Here is a 14,588-nt window from a genome sequence, read left to right on the forward strand (position 1 = left end):
CCATCTGGTGGGTCGTCAGCTTGTTTGCCATTCTAAATTCTATAAAAAAAAATAGTATACATACATATAAATAATGTTTTTAATACTTTATATACTTCACCATATGGATTTAATAGCCATTTGTATCAGGAACAATTCTGTTGCGGATCGAGCCGCCTCAAACTGGTATTAAGTGGATATTATTAATCCTTATTAAGCAATATCTATGCGTAAATCTTGGCATTGATTGGGGACGTAATTTAGGAATTTTAATATGAATGATGAGGGTTATTAAAAGTTTATTTTAGGATATTATGCTACAGGTCGTTAAAATCGAAATGGCGAAGTTTCTTCTTACCATAATCTTACTATTCTAACACTTAAGAGAAATATAAAGTTATAAGTACATTTTGATGTTCTTTACTGAATGACGTAAAATGTCTGAACACTGAATTTCGCATATAAATAAATATAATAAATAAATAAATTCTTTATTAAAGGTAACTAGGATCCACACAATTTTTCTAGCCTTTACAATTTAACGAATCACTATGAAATTGGTAAAAAATAGCCACCGTTTTTTTCCAGAAGGACATAGGCTACTTTTGTCATGGTAAATCAACATATTTCGGTCATGTGAACGAAGTCACGAGTAAAAGTTTGTAAATAAAATATGTAAAGACATAATGATTACGTAAAAAGAAATCAAACATATGTTATATTCACAAAACAAATTCTTCGTATACAACATAATAATTAGCATGGAGACATAGAAATTAGAAATAATAATACAGGCAAGTTAGACTTCAAATACTCGAAATGACAAGATATGTCGAGTTATGAGTTCACAAAAGAACATGTTCGTAACACAAATAAGTTGAGAGAAGTGTCATATGTTAAAAATACAAGAGAATACAAGATGTTCCATTAATATATTATTATTAATATATTTTATTTATTTGGAAATAGAAATTGAAACACATTTATAAACCGTTTAACATAACACGTACTTCAGTGAACACCGAATGGAATTCCCACTCAGCATTTGCTGTAGTATTTGACAATACCATAGCGCTGATTTTATCTAGGGTCGCAACAATACAGTACAAATACAAATGGCAAACAAGCTGACGGTCCACCTGATGAATAGTGGTAACCGTAGCCTATAGATATGAGCAGTGCCATGGACATAACAGAGTATACTGTTTGGCCAATGATATCTCCATGCGTTGCCATTTCTGAGATGAAAAGATAATGATGCTGGTTGAAGAGGCTAAATTATTAAGGATAGATAGACCGTGTTCTTTCTGAAGGAGGTAATGGTACTCTCCAGAATCGGCGTGTATGGATGTGATAAGTTTCGAAACCATTTTACTGTCCTGCTTGCTGAAGCAAGATATAGTAAGGACAGAGGCTTTTGATAGGTATTTTATTTTTTTTAGTATGTATTCACGTACTGTCAGTGTGGGTTACTTGTTTAATATAAAGAAAAAACAATACTTTTACTACACACCGAAGTTATTTATTTAATATTTTACACAGTTAACAGTGCTTTTTAACTAATTTTGAAGGTTTACTTGGACCTGCGACGCGCAAGATCCTTGGTTCATGGTTTTATCGAGCCTGAATGATAAATCTAACTAGCTAATTTTACTGGTCAGACCGGCGGGCAGAAACCTGGTCCGTACTTGGGCAGTAATTTGGCTAGCTAAATTTCGACTGACTGATTTAGTTTGTTTCAGTTTATATAAGCATAATACCGCTGACTTAAATAGAAATAACTTTGCACAAACACTGCTACATTCATTTTGTTTTTTATATGTTTTTCTTTTATTCTAAATTCAAAGTAAAATAGTAATGTTATTATATAATTGTGTAGTCTTCATTATTATGTTGTTTTGTTATATGTAACATGTATAATTTATATTATTTCTTTTAAAGAGCGATTGTATTTAACTAATGATATTATTTAAATGAAAAGTTTGTTTAGTGTATATGTAAATAAATAAATAAAATTAATGATATTGCTATACAGCAATAATATGTCTACATGCTAGGGTTGTAACAGTACGAAGAAAGTAAAAAAAGGCACCAAACTCGTTATGTTATTCCAAAATTTTACGTTATTGTCAACGTTGTGAATGTAAAATCATACAATACATCTTTAACATATATGATATGATGTTTATAATACACGCAAATATTTGTATTGCCTCGTTTCAAGTTATTACGATTGAGGAGGCGTGAACTTCTAAAGAAAGGAAGACATCATGTAAAATTTCTTTGGCACTTCGCGCTTTCGAAACTCTAAATGGTAATAATATTATGTTTATACAAAACATAATGTTATGTACATATTTCACTTCGTATATATGTATGTAGCAGCCGAGTTGAATTGCAAACAAATTAACTGTGGACAAATATAAAAACTTCAGAGCCAATTTGCAAATGCTTAAGAGAAATGTGGATACTAAAAATACGAAGCGGAAAGCAAATGATTTTCTTTGTCAGACGCTTTTTTTATTTATTCAAGAAAGTTGTATAGTAAATGTTGTTGTTTGTTCGATGTATTTTTGTATTAAAAATCAATTTATGCAAGTTCTTTGGCATGTCTCAATGCGGAGCAAGTTAATGCAAACCATTAATAAGTATAAGTAATATTTAAGTTATTATTTTTATTCATTTGTACTTTCAATATATCATTTATGAACAAACAAAATGCGCTTGCATTGTCGCAGTATTTTTTTTTTATTAAAATATATCCTATGTTACGTCTTAATAATATAGCTTTTGAAAAGTGAATTAATTTTTAAAATTTGTTCAGTTTTTATGGATTTACATGTTATTTCTCTTTGCCGTATGGTCTTGGCTCAACCCTTCTATGGATCAACCCTTCTTTTCCGGTAGCTGTTGTAGGAGGCGAGTAAAGGAACTTAATGGGGAAAGGGATGAGCAACACTATCTCTCTTAAAACATCACCAAAGCCTAACTGCGGTTGTCAATCCGCCTGCTAAGTGTGGCAACTACTGGCAAAACCCAATAGTTGCCATCCCAATAGGGGGAGACCTATATTCAGCAATGAACAGTAATTTTTAATTCCATCACCATCATCTTCATCATCATATTGTCTCGTATTATATTTGTAATATTAGTATAAACGATTGTAGTCACGATCAGAAATAAAAGATAAAACAGCCGATAAACTCAATTCAGTTTGACTGCTTCCATAAAAATTCTAGTGTTCTATCGTTTTTAAATCTAATTTAAGCAAAACATAACCTTTAACCTGATTGGATATTGACTTAGCCGAACAAGCCATCTCATGCGGGATTAGCATAAAATTGAATTTGCCTCAACTTTCCGAGAGTCACTGTGTTCGGCGCGATTCGTTAATGCTGTTTATTGTGTAGACTTTCCTTAGAGTAGTGTCGAGAATAATATATTTTGGTGGCATTTTTACATAGTTCATTAGACGGAGGAATGTGAACGACCTGCATAAGTCAATGGCGTGTCATTGAAGGAAAACTATGAATTCTCGTTGTCGACGTTTTGAGAATACGTCTATAAATTGTTTATGAGAATTAAATTGTTTATAAAAAAATCTTTATTGAATTATCGATAATTGCTAGTGTGTTCTATAAAAAGAAGAATAGGCCAAATACAGAGTAGTATAATGACCCCTTTCTAGATGGAGCGACGACCTTAAATACATGCAAGTTAATGGATGCAGATGGCTTAAGATTGTTCCTTATGGCTAACTATAGGAGAGATCTATGTTCAGTAGTGAGTATTTAACGCCTGAAATGATGATGATGATGATGATAATCGATGATTATAATAATACCGCTTAAAAACAACATTTTCATCGTGCCTCCGATTAAAATGTTTATAATTACTCCTCTCCATCCAAAAGTTGCTTAGAAGAGATTGCTTTTAACGATAAGGTCGCCCATTGTTTTGTTACTATAATCATTTCCTGTAATAGTTTGTATGTATAATAAATTTATTATTATAATCTTTTGGAGGAAATAATAAAGAGTATCTATCTGCTATCGTTTGACGCATTTTGAATATAGAGATGTCACGATTTAAGTATATTTTTTTAGTTATCATTCTTATGAATGATCTAAAACTTTCTACGATAGCATTCGAAGACTTTGAAAAGGTTTATTATAGCTCAACAGAGTAATAAAAAGTTATATCAGAAAACTAATATACGAGCAAAAGATATTTATAAATATCGATCTCAAAAAGCAATAACAAAAATATTGAAATGAAAGAAGAAAAAAAAAAAACAAAATAAATTAGTTTTCAAAAGTTGTTTCACGTTGAAATGGAATTCTAGAGTTAGGAATACGCGTCAAGGAATTTGCATACAGTGTTGCCTCATTCTACGTCCGAAATTGAGTTTCCCGCGCCTATCACAAAATCAATATGGCCGCCAACTCACTTTCCCCGTACCACGATTGCGTATAATCAAAATGGGAGCGAGCCAATCGCAAGATTCATATCCATCGTGGACTTGAAACAACTTAATATGTAAATCTAAGGCTTTGCCTCCATTGTACAGGTTTCAGGGTACTGATTTTCGGCGACGTTATTCGTATTGAACGTGAACGATGTATTGAAATACGCGATGTGCGGCACGATCACTTCTGGTTTGTATTTAGGTAAATGCTGACTAATAGGATTTATTATGCGTTCAATATTCTATTTTAATAATTCAAGAATACTGCGTGGTATCGTTTGTAGAGAATGTTTATCACTATAACTAGAACGTATTTACAGAAGTCTTGATTTATTGGAAACTTATTAATTATAATGAATTTAGCTTTTTCTAGATATATATACCAGGACTAGATTATATAGACAGAGCATCGAGATTCAAAAACGGGTCAACTTTTTGTCAGCTAATTGCCAATATAACTGATTCGTTTTCAGTATTCTATGTACTTACGCATAAAATGTATTTTGACGTATTATTTAATAAATTAAAATGTATTTATTGGAACCATCAAAAATTACAATTGTAGGGTAGTGTACGATAACAGCCACATTACTTAAAAATAAAGTGAATGTTTGCACATTCAAAAGATGCCATTTTACCAGAGGGAGAATTTGTACAAAAGTCGATTGCTTGGGTACCTCTGTCCCATTCGTGTTTCAACCGTAAAGCAGTTATGTTTGCATGGCTGTGTTTCGGTTTGAAGGGTGGTCGTGAATTTACTGGGTACAGAGGAATAACACCTGAGTCCTCAGGAATGGCAACGCATGGGTGGTATCATGGGCGAAACAGTATACTCTGTTATGTCCACGGTACTGCTCATGTCTATAGGCGACGGTTACCACTTTCCATCAGGTGGGACATCAGCTTGTTTGCCATTCTAAGTTGTATAAAAAAAAGATGCAGAAATTATAAGACCAAGAAATATAGAAGTTATAAATGAATCACTCATAACTATTTATCACGTAAAATTGTATGAAAAAGTTGACCCGTTTTTCCCGAAGTATTTCTATGGAGACACTCTATCTACATACTTAATCTAAGATACCAGATTAGAAAAAATATGAAAGTAGATAATAAAGCTTATAATATGTAATAAAAATGATTGAAATTCGTTCACCATGTGTAATACTTGAATAGTTTTGCAATTGGCCGGGCAATTTTTTATAATCGCCATTTAAAAGAGTTTGCGTATTTTCCAACTGGTGTTAAAGTATTGCCAATCTGCCTGCCAAGCGTGGCGACTACTGGTAAAACTTCCCTTATAGGTAAAGCCTATATTCAGCAGTGAACAGAACGGCTGGTATAGTATATGAAAAAATAATATCTTTTTTATTATAATTATAGTATATGAAAAATTTTTTTTTTTATTTTAATTATAGTATATGAAAAAATTTTTTTTTTTATTTTACTTTGTCTATATATGTTACGTAGTCTAAAGTAAAAGATTCTTGTAGAATAACTTTCAAGGACTGTGAAAGTCGCAGTAATAGGTTTTACAGCAAATAAAATCCCATTTGACCTGGTTGCTTGCATTTGATTATGTAATAGTGTTACACTGACCAATTTTTTCTTATAAAACTTTAGCAAAAACTCACGAAGGCCGACGTTACTTAACTTTTTATCGAATTTTCAAGGGAACGTATCTAGAACTCGCTTTTGCCCAACGGTTTATGGTTCAGTGACTTGTTAGAAAAGTTTAGCGAGTGAAATGTCTATTGATAATATTAACAGGATACCAGACGCTCTAAAATATAGTATAACATTAGATTATACCCGTAATAATTATTAATAGTGTTGACTATTTTATTTATTTCCATTTATTTATTTATAAAAGACACACCAACAGTATGCTCACAACAATTAAGCAGACAATATACAATGTTATTAGTAAGTAAAAGAGAAAAACTACTATTAAAAAATGCTTAAATCTAAGTTTGAACAAAAAAATCTTACTCCTCACTACCAAGCTTAAGGCTGTATGAACACATCAATTAAAGGTGTATACAGCTCTCACAGATAAGCGTCAATGTACACTAAGTAACAATTATACAATTAGAAAAGACCTAACTACCAATCAATAAAATAGAATTTTGAGTTTATATTTGCTGTAAGGGGCACTTAACGTTGTAAGAGATTCACTTACATACAAATGAAGAGACAATTTTTTTTATACAACATAGAATGGCAAACAAGCTGACGGTTCACCTGATGGAAAGTGGTAACCGTCGCCTATAGACATGAGCAATACCATGGACATAATAGAGTATACTGTTTCGCCCATGATACCTCCCATGCGTTGTCATTCCTGAGGACTCAGGTGTTATTCCTTTGTACTTTGTAATATCATTGCCATATCTCACCGTTCAAATCGAAACAAAGCCATGCAAATACAAGTGCTTCGCGGCAGAAACACGAATGGGACTAAGGTGCCCAAGCAAACGACTTTTGTACAAAGTCTTCCTCTGGTAAATAACATTATGGACCTTTTATAATGCTATAAGGTGATATTGGTTAGGTTTATACAAATAAAGTTTTGGTACGTATTTACAATTATTTCGTGCAAGAAATAATGGCGTGTTTTTTTTTTTTTTTTTTACAACACAGGGGGCAAACGAGCATGCGGCTCACCTGATGGTAAGTGACTACCGCCGCCCATGGTCACCCACAACACCTACGGCATTGCAGGTGTGCTGCCGGCCTTTTAAAAAGGAATATGCTCTTTTCTTGAAGGTGTTACAGAACTATAAGGATATTTCCAAAATTATACTTAATTTCGCACATTTTTGTTACTAATGAAATTAAGTCACATGAAAATAATTTAATTTACGTTAAAACATTGTTGGTCGTGTTGCTTCAGGATAGAATAGACCGCCCCTATTTTCCCGTTGGTGCCTAAGTCTAAACGACTAAGAGAGGAGAAGGACGGGTAGCAGTATCCCTCTTAAAATATTTTCAAAGCCTAACTACGGTTGCCAATCCGCCTGCCAAGCGTGGTCACTACTGGCAAAATTCCCAAGGGGAGGCTTATGTTCAGCAGTGGACAGTTAAAGGCTGATATGATGATGATGACGCCAAGACGGTAATTTCATCACCATCATTATGACAGCCTTTAACTGCTCCCTGCCGAACATAAGCCTCCCCCTACTGGGGAGTTTTGCCAGTACTGGCTTTGGTGATGTTTTAAGAGGGAAGCTGTTGCCCATATACGCCGGATCCACGCTGCAGTAATTTAATGCAATATGCATGAATAAGTTATTAAATTAGATTCATGCAAGAAGCATGAAATAAGTTTCACAATGTAAATTAGTCTTAAATTGGGTATGGCATTAGAAACAGATTACCTGAAATTTCTAAAGGAGCTACTGATTTACATGTATAAAGTTTCAGTCTAGAATCTAATATATTATATATATAAGTACTCGTATAAGTAAACTACTTTAGTATATCTATCTGTATATCCATTGTAGTAATTCGAGTTAGTAACACTACAAATAGTTAGTGGAATATGTAATTCGTCCGTGGGTCGCAATGCAAACTAGTTCTATTCGATTGTTTGGTTAATCTTGATTGCCTTTAGGTATAATGTTTGCAGGTGAGATGATATATCACTGCATTATAATAGTATAATTTATTTTGGTGGCCTGTGATTTAATTGTCAATTCATACATTTGTATGTTAATTTAGTTCCGACCTGAAGTGTAAGGTAGTCAATGTAAAATATTTTTAAATATATATGCAGTTATAGAATATGCAGTCTCGGCATAGAATGGACCACCCTTTCCTTTCCCATAGGTGTCGTAAAAAGCGACTAAGGGAACTGAATAGTCGAGGGACGGGCAGTAAAGTCTCTTTTAAAACATCACCAAAACCTAACTGTGGATCGCCAACCAGCCTGCCAATTTGCAACACCAGAGGGAGACTTTGTACAAAAGTCGATTGCTTGGGTATCTCTGTCCCTTTCGTGTTTTAACCGTGATACAGCTGTGTTTGCATGGCTGTGTTTCGGTTTGAAGGGTGGGATATGGCATGAATTTACAGGGTACAGGGGAATAACACCTGACTCCTCAGGAATGGCAACGCATGGGGGGTATCATGGGCGAAACAGTATATTCTGTTATGTCCATGGTACTGCTCATGTCTATAGGCGACGGTTACCACTTTCCATCAGGTGGGCCGTCAGCTTGTTTGCCATTCTAAGTTGCATAAAAAAAAAAATTGTATAAGCTCTGCTTGGTAAAAATGAACTCGAATCAAAATACGATTTGATATACTGGTGAAATTGTGTAAAAACTGTGTAATACACAGAGGATTAGAATCAATATAGAACTGCGGGAATGAATTAAGTATATAAATATTTTTTATGCAACTGCATTGTAGAGAGCTAGTGGATGCAGTTGGTTCAGGACCGTTTCTTATGGCAGTCTATGGGCAGCAAAATTTCCAATAATTTAAAACTCAAATTTTATTTATTCTTGTCAAACATGACAAATACCTAAATAAAATAAGCAGACCTAGTTTCGCATTACATACCTTTCACGAAGGATAAGGGCCTCGCAAGGACCTATCGCCCGTAGCCTCGCAATGGCTAAGGTCGCCGCAGTCTATGGGGGAAGTTTACGCCCAGCAAAGGACGTATAATGGCTGAAGTGATAATTAATTTGGTTTTGATAGTATAACAACTTCAGCTCGTTTTATTAGCACTAAATCTGCAATACACCGGCTATTATTAACTCAGTAATTTTCCAATGTTGCCAGTTTTATGCACTTTTAAGTGCAGTTTGAGTTGGCTCCGTCACCTGCGCAGACGGGAATTGATTTACGTTCTGAACTTTGCCAGTTTGAAGAATCTTTATGCTTAAAAGGATTTTTAATTAATCTACCAACTGGTTGAAGTTTAAACTGAATCTTCTTATTTTATTCTATTCTTCTAATATATACTAATGACCCGCCCCGGCTTCGTACGGATGCAATTTGTATAATTGTAAATAGAATTTAATTAAAATATAAACAAATAACGAACCTGATAATATAGGGGGGATGGGATTGTTAGTAATGCGGATTACCAGTTCCATTGCTAGCAATATGCTCAACCGGGTCGACCTCCACGTGGTTCCCCCTGGAAACCATCGTGCTGAATTCCAGGTGAATTCATCACGATGGCTAACTGGCCTGCCTTTTCATTCTCACCTACCATCCCTCACTGGTGCCCCGCAAGCGTATACCCACTGACGGCCCACCTGATGGAAAGTGGTAACCGACGCCTATAAACATGAGCAGTACCAAGCACATAACAGAGTATACTGTTTCGCACATGATACCTCCCATACGTTGCCATTCCTGAGGACTCAGGTGTTATTCTTTCGTACCCAGTAAATTCACGCCATATTCCACCCTTCAAACCGAAACATAACTGCTTTACGGTTGAAACACGAATGGGACAGAGGTACCCAAGCAAACGACTTTTGTACAAAGTCTCCCTAATAATATGAACGTTTACCATTAGACAGACTGTATGCTTATTTGCCTCCTTTATGGTATAAAAAAATCATATTAATTTACGTGGACGAAGCCACGAGATACAACCAGTAAACTAATTAGGATATGACGATATCACCTTTAAAGATACTTTGCAACAAACAAATATCCTTGAAACTTGTCATACAAATTTGGTTATTTCATTAAATTCCGTTCTTGAAAGGAGTTGCAGAGTTTACATAGAGAATGCTCATCTTAAACAAGATTTAGGTCAGATTAGTGAAAGTTCTCTCTGGTTACAGGGGCGTGGATGAAGTAAATAAATTGTTATATTACGACTCAATATTGAGAGTGTACATATGTTTCAACCGAGTGGTCTATACCTTTCTCCATGCCATACCATGTATATAAATTTTTATAATGATTGTTTAAGGTGCTGAATGTATATACATATATATATATATATGCTGATGGCTGATGATGATGATGATTATATCATCGGGTGAATTTAGAAAATGAATTTTTATTAAATTGTCTCCAGTCTAGGTATTCTGCCAGTGTTGCCACACTTGGCAGGCGGGTTGGCAACCACGTGTTTTAAAAGGAACGTTACTGCCCATTTCTCGATCATTAAACTCCATTATTTGCCTTACGACACCCACGGGAAAAGAAGGCCCATTCTATGCCGGGACCACACGGCGACACCTATACTTATTTTAAATATACTAATGACAAAATATAGTGGAATTGAGAACATGTTTCTTTTTGAATGAATGAACGATAATTTGCTTTTTTATTTTAAATTTGAAATAATAAATTCATGAGACAATAAAGAGTACTAAATACTACTAAGCAATACTCCTTACAAACACCGTGAGTGAGTTTCATAATTAATTTCCTTCTACAATTTTATACGGAAAATATTTCCTTAGTTACAACTTGGATATCTAAGATTTCCCCTTAATGTTCTCTTTTATTTCTGTTTTGATTAGCAACCCCCCTCCCTCCGCCCCTCCCGCTTTCCTTAGATGAAAGAGGGAAATATTTTTTTATAAAAGTTGCCAGTGATAGCTGGAGGGTAGTTAATAAGTTACGAGATACGAAGAATCTGATGCTTAGTGTCAATTAACGAAATCCTACTTTTAATTCGTATATACTTATTTAATAGTATAGTTTACTTAGATTATCGAGCTTCAAAAACGGGTTAACATTTTGTCAGCTAATTAAAAAATTAGCTTACTCATTTTTTATCAGTATTGTATATACTTACACAATAAATGTATCTTGACGTACATACATACATACATTTCTGTCACGCTTGTCTCCCATTAGGGTAGGCAGAAACAATGGAACGCCAAATGCTTCGATTCAAACAAACCTCTTTCGCTTCTTCCACATTCATCAATCTTTTCATACACGCTCGCCGGTTACGGGTACTTTTAATTTGGCCCTTCTTCAGCACGTCGTCTATTTGGTCTACATACGTCCGTCTAGGGCGGCCCCTACCGACATCTTCATTCATTCTTGCTCCATAAATCTCTTTCGTAATTCTTCTTTCATCCATCCTCTCCAAATGGCCAAACCAATCTTATCTTGACGTATTATTTAATAAATAGAATGAATGTTTACGCATTAAAAAAATGCAGAAATTGTAATATAAAATAACTATAGAAGTTATAAAGGAATCACTCATAACTATTTATCATGCAAAATTGTATGAAAAAGAAGAGAAGAGAAGTATTTCTACGGAGACACTCGTATCTATATAATCTAAGATAGACTAGTTTTTGCCAACAAATTCGTACTTGTGAATTTTGAAAGTAGCCTTCTGCCACTCCTACTTGGTAGCGTATTTATTATTTTTATTAATCATATTATAAAAAAAAAAATTGTTATAAAATTTTGGACTTACTGCAATGTTAACACTCACGGAAAAGAAAAGAGTGACCCATTCTATGCCGAGAACTACACGACTTTAATATTTTATTATAAATTATATATACTTATATAATTTATAATAAAATATTCAAGACGTATAATAAAAGTAATTATTATAATAATATTATATATATATATATATATATATATATATATATATATATATATATATATATATATATATATATATATATATATATATATATATATATATATATATATATATATATATATATATATATATATATATATATATAAGACTTTTTAATTATTTGTTAAGTCAACAAAACCATCTCTAGTTACAGGTTACTCAATAGTTATTATATCTCATAATGCTTATCGTTGTTTTAATTTATGTATATGTATGTATATATATATATGTATATATTTCATATGTATTAGTTTATCCATATATATTAAAAGTAATGTTTATGTATTATATGTGCATTTCTTATGTGTATATTATATTTATATTGTGTATTGCCTTAATGTGTTACTATAATTGTCACATATTTTTCACCGCATCTGCCCTTCATACATCATAGAGAATGCCATATGGCATTAAGCTCGCCATTTGTACAAAATTTTACTGTGCAATAAAGAATAAATAAATAAATAAATAAATATTATTATAATAATGACATACAATACAGTTACATTACACTTATCGGTATTACAGTGTAATTAATTTTGTCACAGTATCATAAATTATATTTGCTTTTATACGTTGTATAAATAAATAATCAGACAACCAAACATTCCCATTCATTATTAGTCAAGATTGAAACCAGACACAAGCAAGATTCAAATCGCAAATCCCAAATTAGTGGTCACACAAGGTCGCGCAGACTTACGAGGGCACAGTAACTATGTAACAGCTTAATAAGTAATTAATGTCGAACAGATCGCTCCCGATAATAACGACCGAGATATTGTGGGGAATCAACGGAGTGTGCAGTAGGGGTTGGGTAATATATAACAACATATACACGAATTACTAGAGTAATACTTATCATGGGCGAAACAGTATACTCTGTTATGTCCATGGTACTGCTCATGTCTATAGGCGGCGGTTACCACTTTACGCCAGGTGGGCCGTCAGCTTGTTTGCCATTCTAAGTCGTATAAAAAAAAAGACAATTATCTGTCTATATATCTATCTATCTCAATAGGTGATGACCTTTTTTCCGCCGTTAACGTCCAAAGGAATCAAATATGTAGATATCAGATCGGTATTCATATAACCCAGGCCTAGAGTGTAGTTGTTAAGTGACGAATATGTTTCGCGTTTCCGATCGATTGGATTAACCATTAGATTGTGAAACCTTAGTTGATCCTACTATAAGTGTATGTTTGTGAGGATGAATCGACAGACAGGATGTTTGGTAGTCTTTCACGCAAAAACTACTGACAGGGTTTGCTTGAAATTTTGTATAGTTAATGTGAATTTGTTTATTACTTGTTGGCTATAATATATATATATATATATATATATATATATATATATATATATATATATATGTATGTATATTTTGCCATGCTTGCCAGGCAGATTGGCAACCGCAGTTAGGCTTTGAAGATGTTTTAAGAGGTTGTGATGCTGCCCTCCCTTAGTCGCCTCTTACGACATCTACGATAAAGGAAGGGGTACCTTATTCTATGCCGGGACCCCGCGGCCAATAATAGAATATAAATAAATAAATTTCATCATATATGTGTATACAAAATTCCGTGACAATTGGTTTAGCAGTTACAAGTGCTAAAGGGTAAAAAGCAAACAAACTCAATTATCATCATGGTAAGGGTAAATTCCGAAATTCCAATAGAATTTCACGGCAAATTTTATCATAACAAGTGAATTATTGTTTACTGATAATATAGTAATTTTAATAGCAAATTCCGAAAATCCATGGGATTATAGCACAAATTATATTAAATTACACGATAAAAGCAAAATTTTGTTCGACTCCCGAACTCGTGTAATATTAAAATGCTTCAAAGAGTTTTCATTGTACATAAATTAATTGCTGAAATTCTAAACTTTTTTAATTCTATGAGTTTTAATACGATTTTGTACAATGATACACAATGTTGTTTTCATGTAAATTGTTTGTATGTATAATAGGAATATATGTCATACGTATGAATATTCTATTGTGAAGTTGTTTCATAATTTTCTCATTGTTTTTTATTTCATAATTATCACTTGACACACGAGATGTATTTATTTTTTCTGTATTTTCACTACTCTTATAAATATTTTACATTGATTCACTTACCTGATTCTGATTCTATCATAAAATAGAGTGGAATAGAGCAAAATAAAGCAGAATAGAGCGTATTAGAGCGGAATAGAGAGGAATAGAGCGGAATAAAGCGGAATAGAGTGGAATAGAGTGGATTAGAGTAGAATAGAATGGAATAGAATAGAATAGAATTACTGTGTATGAAGAGCTGACACTGATTTTAAGTTCAAAGCAATGTTTATTTGCTTCGAACTTAAAATCAATATCAACAGTTATATTCTACCGGGTATGCAATAATTTTAGAATATGTGTGGTAAATAGCAATTATATAAATATTAAAACATTTCAATACTCCTATATATTGCATAATTGAAAATAAATAAGAATTATTTGGCAATACAATTAATATAAAAAAAGAATAATCAAAATAAAATTATTTAAAT

The 14,588-nt window shown here is 33.1% G+C and overlaps 1 protein-coding gene across 5 annotated transcripts in view; it reads left to right on the forward strand.

Annotated features, from left to right (window-relative positions):
• The window catches only part of LOC113510250 (neurexin-1), a 261,039-nt gene that overhangs the window by 176,916 nt on the left and 69,535 nt on the right, over positions 1-14,588 (forward strand). The window lies entirely within an intron of this gene.

The sequence above is a fragment of the Galleria mellonella genome, unplaced genomic scaffold, assembly GCF_026898425.1.
Source record: "Galleria mellonella isolate WM207_F2 unplaced genomic scaffold, CSIRO_AGI_GalMel_v1 utg65, whole genome shotgun sequence".
NCBI lineage: Eukaryota > Metazoa > Arthropoda > Insecta > Lepidoptera > Pyralidae > Galleria > Galleria mellonella.